The sequence below is a fragment of the Nicotiana sylvestris genome, chromosome 4 (genome assembly GCF_000393655.2).
Source record: "Nicotiana sylvestris chromosome 4, ASM39365v2, whole genome shotgun sequence".
NCBI lineage: Eukaryota > Viridiplantae > Streptophyta > Magnoliopsida > Solanales > Solanaceae > Nicotiana > Nicotiana sylvestris.
In genome coordinates this window covers 170,859,639-170,870,907 of record NC_091060.1, presented here as the reverse complement: position 1 = coordinate 170,870,907, position 11,269 = coordinate 170,859,639, and positions in this window count along the sequence as shown.

Genomic DNA, 11,269 nt, shown 5'->3' with positions numbered 1-11,269 from the left:
TCCCTTGTAGTTCTTGCTTTTAGGGTTGTCGTCACTGTACCATGAGAACGGGGCCTTTGCTTTCACTTTGATGTCAAAGTTCCGCTTCTCTACCTTTAGGTCCGTGAAGTATATGGTTAAGAAGCTGGGGAAAGGGTAGTTTCTATCACATTCACTTACTACCTATGTAATCACCCAAGACATCACATTCCCGACGTTAATCGGGTACCCCGCCATGATTGATGCTACCAGTACTGCCCAGTGGAGAAGGAGTGAGTTGTCGTGGGTAGTGGGGTCCAGTCTGCTGCACATGAATGTCTCCCACCCCTTAGCCTCGAAATTCAAACTTCTCCTTAAGATCTTTATTCCCGCATTCAACCAATCGGGGGTGGTACCTGGGATTGACAGGTACTGTGCCAACCAAGGACGGACCTCCTCACCTAATTCCATCTTTGCTAGATACAGTGATTCATCCTCCTTATTGAATCCCAAGTAGTCATTTATTGCTTTTCCGTCAAATACTACTTTCAAATTCCGCACCTTGGTCATTTTGGTGCCCTTCTTGATGTGGGAAAACATTGGTGTAGAATTCCTTGACCAGTTGCTCGTTTGCATCCTCACAGGTGTTTAAAAAGTACTCCCAGCTCACTCTCTCTCTCTCTAAATTGCCTTCTCACATTGGGGTTGTGAGGCAAGATGTCTCTATCTACAAAACACCGCTCTGTAATCAATTTCCTCATAGGCCACCATTCTCTGAACTTATGGTAGGCTACCTCACTCACAAAACGATCTTGCCATGCCTCTGGGTTTCTTGTTCGTTCTATCCCGCCAACCTGAGGCTCACCCTCGTCAACTTCTTCCCCTTCTTCTGGTACTGCACCCTGTGAGCACGTAATTTTTTCTTCACGGAAACTACTCCAAAAGAAATCGAAAAAATAAAACGAGTTACCTTCGGGTACAATTTTGAGAATTTGCGTGACATTTTGATAACTGTTCTGTCCGTAAATGCTCACCTTACTATAGTTAAAAATATAAAAATACATGTTGCATGCATTTAGGAATTAATGGTACATTTAGGAATTAATTAACCACAATTTGGTTAAAATAAAATCACAAAAAATACGCATGTGTGTTTCTTGTCATTGTGTGATTTTATTTAATATTTAATTCGTGTGTTAATTATTATAGGTGTTAAATAATATGTGTAATTTTATTTTTGGTTTTTTATTTAGGATTTTTGTTTAATTTTGGTAATTAAAGAAAGAAGAAAAATGGGTGAAGTATCAAGGAAACTCGGATTGAGCCGGGTGAAACCAAAATTCAGGCCCAAACCAATTATATTGACCTAGTCCAAACCAGGTCTTTTTAGAGATGCCCCCCAAACGACGCCGGATAGGGCATTCGATCTGAGTCGTCCATCAATTCTAATCTAACGATCCCATGGCTTTACCCGTCCCCGTACCCGACCCGTTTCCCGGTTCGAACCGACCCCCTACTTAAACCAAACAACACCGTATTGTTTAGCTCCCTTAATCCTGGCCATTGATCTTGATTGATCCAACGGCCAGGATCAAATCACCCCTTACGTATATAAGCCTAACCCCTTACCCCGCCCCAATCCGAGCACCCCCCCACTTCCGTCGTCTCTCTCAGAGACGAACCAAACATCCCCATTTCAAACCCTAGCCGCCACCCCTCACTCTCGCCGTAAACCCGGCAACCACAACGCCGATGACCACCAAAATAACACCCCTGATATACCCAACCACCCTGAACACGAATCCGTTAGCATCTTGCCTCGAATCATTCCCCATCGTCTCGAATCTTCGTTTGAAGATTCGAGCAAAACCCTAATCTATCCCAATCCAAACCAAACTCACGCTAGTTAATCCCCCGACCTCCCTCGTGACCAAACCAAGCCTGGTTTGGTTCAAATCTAACCAGAAAAGCTCGAACCCCTAATCCGAGCCTCAAGAACCCTAGAACTCAAATCCATGGGGGTCTGTCCAAATCAACAAAGGATTGGGGTCTAATAGACCTTAATCGAGGTGTTCTCAATTGAAAACACTTCGATTAAAGTCCGTTCGACCTCAAATGATCGAGTCTGGTTCAAGCCTGGGTCGTTTTGTTTTTGAGCTTCCAAGATAAGTTTTTTTTTTCCCTTCTGTTCTTGTTTGAATCCTATTTTGTGTTTGTTAGCATGTCTAGTTAATTTGTTGATTTTTCTGTTATTTTTCTTTCAATTCTCTCCGTCTTCATAAGTCCTTTTATTTGGTCGACTCCTCTGCTGACCATTGTTAAATACGGGTGGTAAGATATGTATTCGATTTGATTAATATCGTCGAGTGGTTAATTCATGTAGGTTCCCTGTTTTGTGCAAAGCCGCTGAAATCATTTAGTGGCCTGTTTAGTTTTATTTGTATATCGATTAATTGTTATATGTATGTGATTCGTATAGTCGATTGGATAAATGTCGTCGATTAGTTTTTCAGGTTTGAATGTTAGAATAATTTGATTCATACTGCATCACATTTTGATCGAATCATTATTTGAATTTAGTTGTGAATTGGTTATAGCTGTAGTACATTAGGGAGCAGTTAGAAATCAGCTGTTAGGGCAATAGTTCAGATTCCCAGAGAGGTATTTTGGGATGTTAAAAGCCCGAAAATTGTTCAATTTTAATGGTATGTCAGTATAATACCAATATACCACTAAACTAATGAATAAAATAGGGATCAATGGTAGGAGTGATAAGTGCCTTTATTGGCTGGAAATCAGAAATAGCATGGGCTTTTAATAAAGAAGTGAAGAGGTGACACCATTTTAAAAAAAAATCGTTTGAGGTGGAAATCAGAATATCATGGGCTGAATGATAAAAGGGAATTAAGGAGTGCACATGGGAAAGAATATACAGGCTGAAAAAGCTAAAGTTTGAATAAAAAAAAGGGGCTGACTGGTCTTTTAAAAGACACTTCTTTGTTATAAATAGAGGGCGGAGGACAGATTGAGGGGGACAAAATTTTGAAGGTTAGGAGTTGAGTATTTAAAAAAAACAGATTTGGGGAGAGGAAGAAGAAAAAAGGTTCTACTGTGCTAGTTTGGAATCTTCATAAGTCAGAAGATATTGAGTTGAAATAGGCTAAAAGTTGAGCTAATTTTCCAGAGCTAAAAGAGTAGTTTGAGAGATAAAAAGAGGTCTTTTCTGTTACTCTGTTGAACATCAGGACTGTAGCTGGTACTGTTTTATTGGTTTTTCTGAGGTTTTTCACATGTTTCTGTTGGAGTTCTTTTAACACTCAAAGCTGCACTGGTTATTTGTTACTGTTACTAGTCTGTGGCTGTTTTGTTGACTGTGTTGCTATGTTGTTGCATACTGCTCTGCTTATCATCACCCTCTTCCTCTTTTATTTCAATACCAGGTACACTTTCGAATAGACTATGATGTAGCTGGGAGGTGTGCAAGTGAAATGAAATGCTTATGGGAATTAATGTATCATGTGGTGTACCTATAGTTTAACCAATTATGTGATAAATATTTGTATAGTTTCATTTTTGTAACTTAATAAGAATGCATGAGGTACTCTTTTACTTAATTGGGACTGTTTTTTTAGCTATAGTGGTAGTCGTCAGTTGCAGATCCAATTGTAGTTTGTAGAATGAACAAATAGTTAATGGATTAGTTGTTTAGATTTCATCTCTAATTGGTTTCGGTGTTTAAGGCAGATTTTAAATAGGTTCGTGTTTAATTCCATTAGTCTCAATCACATACAAATGATAGTTCAAATCAACTTGGAGAATGGTTGGTCTGTTTTAGCGTTTTTGTCAACCTCGTATGCATATTATAATTTCAGCTTTAGTAGTTTGTTTATAGAATAAGGCACGAAACAATCTTCCATTTTTCAAGTTCGAGTGCATTTTTCTATTAGCCTCTAGTGTAAACCTAATAACTAATAAGAGGCCCGAACTCGCTAAGCATATAAATCAATGAAGACTTTTTCTTCTTTCGTATTTAGAGACGAACTTAATAGAGAAAATGTAGTCATTTTAGGATTATCCTTTTAAAATAAATGAGACGAGCCTCGCCAAATAAAAAGGTACAAACTGCGGGGCCCTCAATAAATGTACATTTTAACTACTTAGACTTCGGGAGGAGCCGTTTAGCAAACTTCATGGCCGTCCCCAGAAATAAGAACGCGATAGGCTCTTTAGGCGCGTGTTTAATAATCTCACCTTCTTAAATTCGGGTGTGCATTTCATGCAACCCAAATCCGAATCCCAAAACATCGAATCAGATGTGTTCAGGATTGCGGGTTCATTTCATGCGGCGCAATCTAAAGACATGTCTCAGACGATGTTCAATTTTCTTTAATAAATTAAATAAAAGTGGTTAAAAGTTAAAATTAGCACATAAGTTACAACAAGTATTAAAATCAAGTAAATAAGCTGAACATGACAGTTGAGCGACCGTTCTAGAACCACGGATCTTGGGAATGCCTAACACCTTCTCCCGGGTTAACAGAATTCCTTATCCGGATTTCTGGTTCGCGGACTGTTAAACAGAGTCATTCTTTTCCTCGATTCGGGATTCAACCGGTGACTTGGGACACCATAAATCTCCCAAGTGGTGACTCTGAATCTTAATAATAAATCCCGTTTCGATTGTCCTTTAATTGGAAAAACGCCTTTACCCCTCGCAGGGCGGAAAAAGGAGGTGTGACAGCTCTGGCGACTCTGCTGGGGACTGGAACCCAGAATGTTTTGTTCAGGGTTCAGAATTCGAGCTTGGAATAATTGTTGTATTTGGCTTTGTTTGATTTTGTTACATGATATGTGCCTAATGTGCTAATTGATTGCCTTTTACCGCTTTGATATTATGTGAACTGTATATAAACTGTGCCGAAACCCATCCCCCCTCTAAGTCTTCTGAATCATGAAGAAGGGTGTACTTCGTACGACTTCTTTTCTATATAGTGTCAAATCCCAATTTATAACGAGGTTTGGATAAGTTGCAAAGCCGGCGAAGCTTCTGTATTCCCGGATTGTTTCCTCCCCCTCGTCTCGAGCTGTCCGCTCGGGTAAGCCAGGTCTAGAACAAACACCCAGGTTTTGAACCTAGAATAACTCAATTTCATATCGGATCCCTAGTAGGAACGCTTATCTGCATCATGTGCATGTTGACTTAGGGGACTCAACACAGGGGTTGGGTCCATCTAGGGCTAGCAACCTGAAATGAAAAGACCATCCTGATGCATCCTATTTGTTTTCTGTATATTTATTTGCTCGGGCTTGCATGTTGACCGGCTTCTGAATCTCGGGAATGTTAGAAATTTAAACAAAAAAAAACAAAAAAAAAGGTCTATCATTTTAGTTTGTCTGGTCTACAAAAATGAAAAATGAAAAAAATAGTTTGTTCTGTTATGGGAAAAGAAAAAGAGTCTTGATTTTTGTTTCAAAATAGTTTATTTGCCAACGGAAGCGAAAATATGTTGTTTTTAAAAGTAGTTTTTTTTATTCATTTATTTTGCTTGAAATGCTAAAAATTAAATAATAAAAAAAAGTCATGTTTTAAAATAGTTTGTTTAATTTGGCGAACTACGCCGGTTTGATTCTCACCGGATGTGAGATACGTAGGAAGCCCTAATCGGGTCCAACCTCCCCTTTTGCTAAAATAGCCAAAATATGTCAAATGTTATTTTCATCATAAAAAAGTTGGGTGACGCTGTTTTGTCAAAACATAGCCGAATGTTTCCGAAAGGGACGCCGGAAGGCTGACTTTGCATAAACAACCACATTTGGGTCATTTTTTTAGATTTGGTCAAGTTGACCCACACAACCTTAAAAATCTTCGTCCTAGAGGCGTTAAAAGGCCGTGTTTGCAATACCGTGTTTTTTACGCTGAAAAGGGCAAGAAAAAATAAATCGAGTAGGGATGTTTTGCCATAAATAGCCGAATGTTCTCGAAAGGGACACCGGAAGGCTGAATTTGCACAAACGGCCATTTTGTGATTTTTTGACCGGTAGACCTACACAGCCTTAAAATCTTCGTCCCCGAAGTGCTGAAAGGCCGTATCTGAAAACCGAGTCCTTCATCTTCAAAATTGAAAATGCAATATAGATAGTTTTGTTTTGAGTCGAATAAAAGTTTTTCCTTCTTTAATCACCTTAATAAATGTGCAGGATGAGCACAAATCAAAATGAACCGTTCTCAGTCTTTAGCGAGGTCCCTCTACAACTCCACATGTGGTGGAATGATCTGAAAGACGATAGTAAAGAGATAGTGGGAAGAATTTTGGGAGGTTTTGTCAATCTGTTGAATATCAAGCCGAGGACAGATATCATCGAGGCTCTAATACCGTTCTGGGACCCAACCTGCAATGTATTCCGTTTTGTTGACATTGAACTTTCACCTACACTAGAGGAAATCACAGGATATGTGGGGTTGAATGAAAAATTAAGGGGACAATATTTGCTTTCACCAAGACCGGTATCTCCGCACGGGTTTTTGGATTTGCTAAACATTAGTAGGAAGTTGCAAAATGATGATTTGTCGAGAGGATGTTGCGCTCTCCAATTCTTATATCAACGATATGGTGCTCCTCAGGGTTTTGAAGAGCCTAACCTCGGACTAACTCATGCTGGGAACAGGAACAAGTGGGAGGCGAGATGTACTTTGGCATTCACAACAGCATTCTTGGGGATCGTGGTTTGTCCACGCAAAGATAAGAAAATAGAGATAGGCCTTGTAGGGATGGCTGATGTTGCAATCAAAAAAACTAACAGCACTGTGGTCCCTTTGGTTTTGTCCGAAATCTACCGAGCCTTAACTATATGCCGAGAAGGAGGCAATTTCTTCCAGGGATGCAATCTATTACTCCAGCTGTGGATGCAAGAACACCTCTGTCACCGAGTAGGATACATGAATCATAGGTTGACCGAAAAAACTCTATCAGTGGTTTTGAGAAACGGATGACAAGCGTTGTATTCACCGAAGGTGTCGAAGCATGGCTTGCACGGTTAAGGTCAATGACTGCCAACCAAATTGAATGGGCATTTGGGTGGTTGCCTGATACTGAGGTAATATACATGGCGGCCGAGGAATGTCATATTCTTTTGATGGGAGTTCGCAGTATCCAACCATATGCTCCTCATCGGGTATTGCGCCAGCTAGGAAGATTTCATGTAATTCCCACTGATGAGGATCTAAGAAAGCATGCCATATTCCCCGAAGGGAAAATTAGAAAGTTGTGGCACGAATGTAGATTCCTTGAGCCCAAGACTATGGTTCGAGAACTGGCTAAGGGTGAGGTAGACCCAAAATACAATGCTTGGTTCGGAAAAAGGTTCCAGAGGCGTTAGAGACTTGCTAAAAGAGCTCATGTCCAACAATTTACGGATGATTCGCAAGAACAATGGGGTTGGTTGGCGAGAGAAAAAGGTTACCGGGCTGAAATCGGGAAGTTGAAGCGACAAGTTGAAAGGCTTAAATTTGAGAACAGCATGCAAGTTACCTCGGAGCAGGGTGAAAAGAATAAATTGACCAAAGAAAACCAGGCACTGAGAGCCCGAATTCGCCAAGTCAGTAAGAGTAACAACGACCGACAGAAACGTCGCTCCGATGAAAGGTTGATAGCAGAATTGAGAAATCAAGTCAGTGAAAGCCAAGAAGGTTTGGAAATATCCGAGGCGTGCCTAGCAAGAATGCGGGTCAGATGGGCGAAAGGTATAATGGCACGGAGAAAGCATCTACAACAAGTCATAAGGGATTGTGAAATAAGCATTGGGCTATTAAGGGAAACCAACTCCACTCTCCAGGAACGAGTCTTTAAACAAGCCCGAGATGCCAGGACAGACAGAAGACGTTGTTATGATCTAATGGCCAGAATGGAAGAACAAATGGAAAGGTTCCAGGATCAACTCGTCGACAACGCTCAAGTACTTGGACTAAAAAACCAGCGAATAGAGCAGTTGTTCAGAGAAAGGGATGACATCCGGGGTAGAATTGATGAGATTGGGCATTACATCTACATGAGGTGCCTAACATGTGAGCAAATTCCCCGGGATACCCTCTTCTCCTCCGTCATGGGTTACGTCCACCATATCATGGGTGAATTGAAGAGCTTACGAAGGGGTCTTTCACCAAAGCCCACGGAAAGGCCGAACGATGCCTCGCGGGCACCTAAACTGAAAGCTTTAATGTATCCCTAGTTCGAACCTGTTGTTTGTTGTCTTTATGAGTTTGTTATCTTCCCATGTGTTTTGTTTATCGAGTCATGTTAAGCACTCTGGAGTTTGTATTTTCTGTACTTTGGAGTCCGTTTGTCTGCTGTAATCTATATTTGGTTAAAGGCTATGGTGTGTTTCAAATTTTCTCTTCAAAAATGTTGTTGCGTTGTTTTGATAATAATAATAATAAAAAAAATTAAAAATTTGAGATGATGTCTTTATTTTTCACGTTTTGTGGCAGAACTACGCCCGGTATGATTCACGCGGGGACGTGATACGTAGGCAATCCACATAAGATTCGACCACCACTAAAAAAAAAGAGAAGAAAAGAAAGAAGAAAAGAAAAATAATAGAGAGGAAAGCGGAGGGTTCCCAAAACACTTTAAAGGCACAAATAAAACAAGTCGGGATGATGCATGCGGTTGGAGCAAAAACATATTAGAAATGGTTAACTGCTTAGGAACATTGCATCCCCAACGTGAAATCACACTATGTGTTAAGCTCTAACGCTAACAAGTTTGTTGTTTATACCAGAGAAAGAAGTTTCGAAACAGTTAGCTCGTTAGAACATTCTGGCATAGTACCACTATCACACAAGATCTAAAGGGTCCATTCTGAAAAGTATGTCTGGTTCGGACAAAAGTGTCGAGGAGGAAAAGACAGAGATGCAAGTAATGAAAGAAGAGGTAGACATGTTGAGACAGGAGATAGCGGGGATGCACCTAGCCTGGGCTAGGGAACAAACATCACCAACCCTTCCCCCTACTCCTCCCCTTTTGCCATCTCGAACTCCGGAACACCCTTCCACTGGTCCATCAACGAACTTCCCCATTGCCCAATACTGTCAAGGGGAAACTTCCTGTAATCCCCAAGCTCCACCGCCCAAACAAAACCCTCCTCCGCCAATCATCCCTGTCTTCGGGGCACCTCCACCAGCCACACTGCAAAGATCCTCCAGCGAGCCGTTGTTTCAGGCTCACGATAACCAGTATTATCCCCCTGAACCAACCTTTAAAGCACCCGAGCCATACACTTACACCCCTCACCCTTAGTTCCCTACGGAAACTGAGAGGCCAGCTAAGAATCCAGAGCAGGATGAAGTGCTCCGTAAAGTGAAAATCCTGGAGCAATCCTTCAGGAATATGCATGGATTGGACAGCCAAGTTAGTGTGGCCTACAAAGATCTGTGTCCCTTCCCCGATGTTCAATTGCCGGCAGGTTTTAAGATGCCCAAGTTTGACTTATACGAAGGGCACAGTGATCCTATGGCACATTTACGGGGCTTTTGTAGCAAAATGAGAGGAGCAGGCGGCAAAGATGAGCTACTGATAGCTTACTTTGGCCAAAGATTAAGTGGATCGGCATTGGAATGATATACCAGACAAGATCCCAGCAGGTGGTACACTTGGGATGATCTAGCGCAGGCTTTCACAGGTCACTTCCAATACAATCTCGAGATAGTCCCTGACCGTCTCACATTACTGAGGACCGAAAAGAAGCCTGGGGAGAGCTTTCGTGAATTCGGTTTACGCTGGAGAGAACAGGCAGCCAGGGTTGATCCTTCCATGAGAGAGGGGGAAATGGTGGACTACTTCCTGCAAATGCTGGATCCAACTTACTTTGGTTACTTGGTGACGATAGTTGGAAAATCCTTCAATGAAGTAGTAAAGATAGGGGTTATGATAGAGGAGGGACTGAAGTCCGATAAAATCCCGAATTACTCGGCGCTTAAGGCAACAACTCAGGCTATTCAGAGCGGCACGGGAGGTGCGTTGGGAAGGAAAAAGAAAGAAGAAGTTGCCATGGTTGAGGCACGCAGTTGGTCCAGGTCCAGCAAACCATACTACAACCAACCCATACCCCACAATCCAAATTATCCATATTCCCCATACAGCCCACCACAACACTACTATCCACCTCAAGAACCACACTTCTCCGTGCACCAAGCCCAAACATACACTTAGCCTCCGATTCGCCCGCAATGGCGCGCGCCGGCTCCCCAAAATGCCTATCCTCCACCAAGGGCCTACAGGAACCCTCCAGGGGTAGGTTTCCGAGGAAATCTAGCTTCTAGAAATGAAAGGCTACAGAGACAGAGAGCCTTTACGGAGTTGGGAGAAACCTATACCGCCTTGTTCCACAAGTTGAGGCAATTAAGTTTGTTGAGTCCTGTCGAGCCTAGGTTGCCAAACCCCCCACCCCAAAATGTGGACCGATCGATAAGCTGCGAGTACTGCTCAGGAATGCTAGGGCACGATACCAAAAAATGTTGGAGGTTGAAGCATGTAATACAAGATCTCATTGACGCCAACAAGATCGAGGTCCAGACGCCGGAGGCACCCAACATCAACCATAACTCATTGCCAGCGCACCACGAAGCTCACATGATCGAGCTTGTGCACGAAGGAGGGGAGCCAAAGAAACCTTCACAGACAGTGATGATGATCCGTGCCACTCCGAAAGAAAAATCGACCGGTGGGGAAGCAGGGGTACAGTTAAAGGGAGAAGATGTCAATCCAGTGGTGATATTAGGGAAGAATCTATCCACCGCAGCAAAGAAACCAGAGCCAACCAAATTGGTAGTATCGGGAGCATCATCTGCACCCGTAGTTGTTGTGAAAGGGGTCTACAGGGAACCGGTCATCATAAAGCCGGTAGTCCAATTGCCAGTGATTGATAGCAAGGACTTACCTTGGAAGTATGAAAAGGCAGTGGTAATGTACAAGGGAAAGCAAGTGGAGGAGGATAGTTGTGAGGCGCAGGGACTGACTCGATTGGGACGGTGTTTTACTCCAGTGGAGTTGAGAAGGTCCAACCCAGCAGTAACAAAGAAACCCGTGTCAGAAGAAGAGGCGGAGGAATTCCTAAAAAAGATGAAAGTGCAGGATTACTCCGTTGTCGAACAATTGAAGAAAACACCGGCCCAGATCTCGTTGTTATCACTATTGATCCATTCGGACAAACATCGTCGGGCCCTGATGAAGATACTAAATGAAGCTCATGTGCCCAACGAAATTTCAGTGAACCACCTTGAAACGATTGCTAACAAAAATTTTGAGGTAAACAG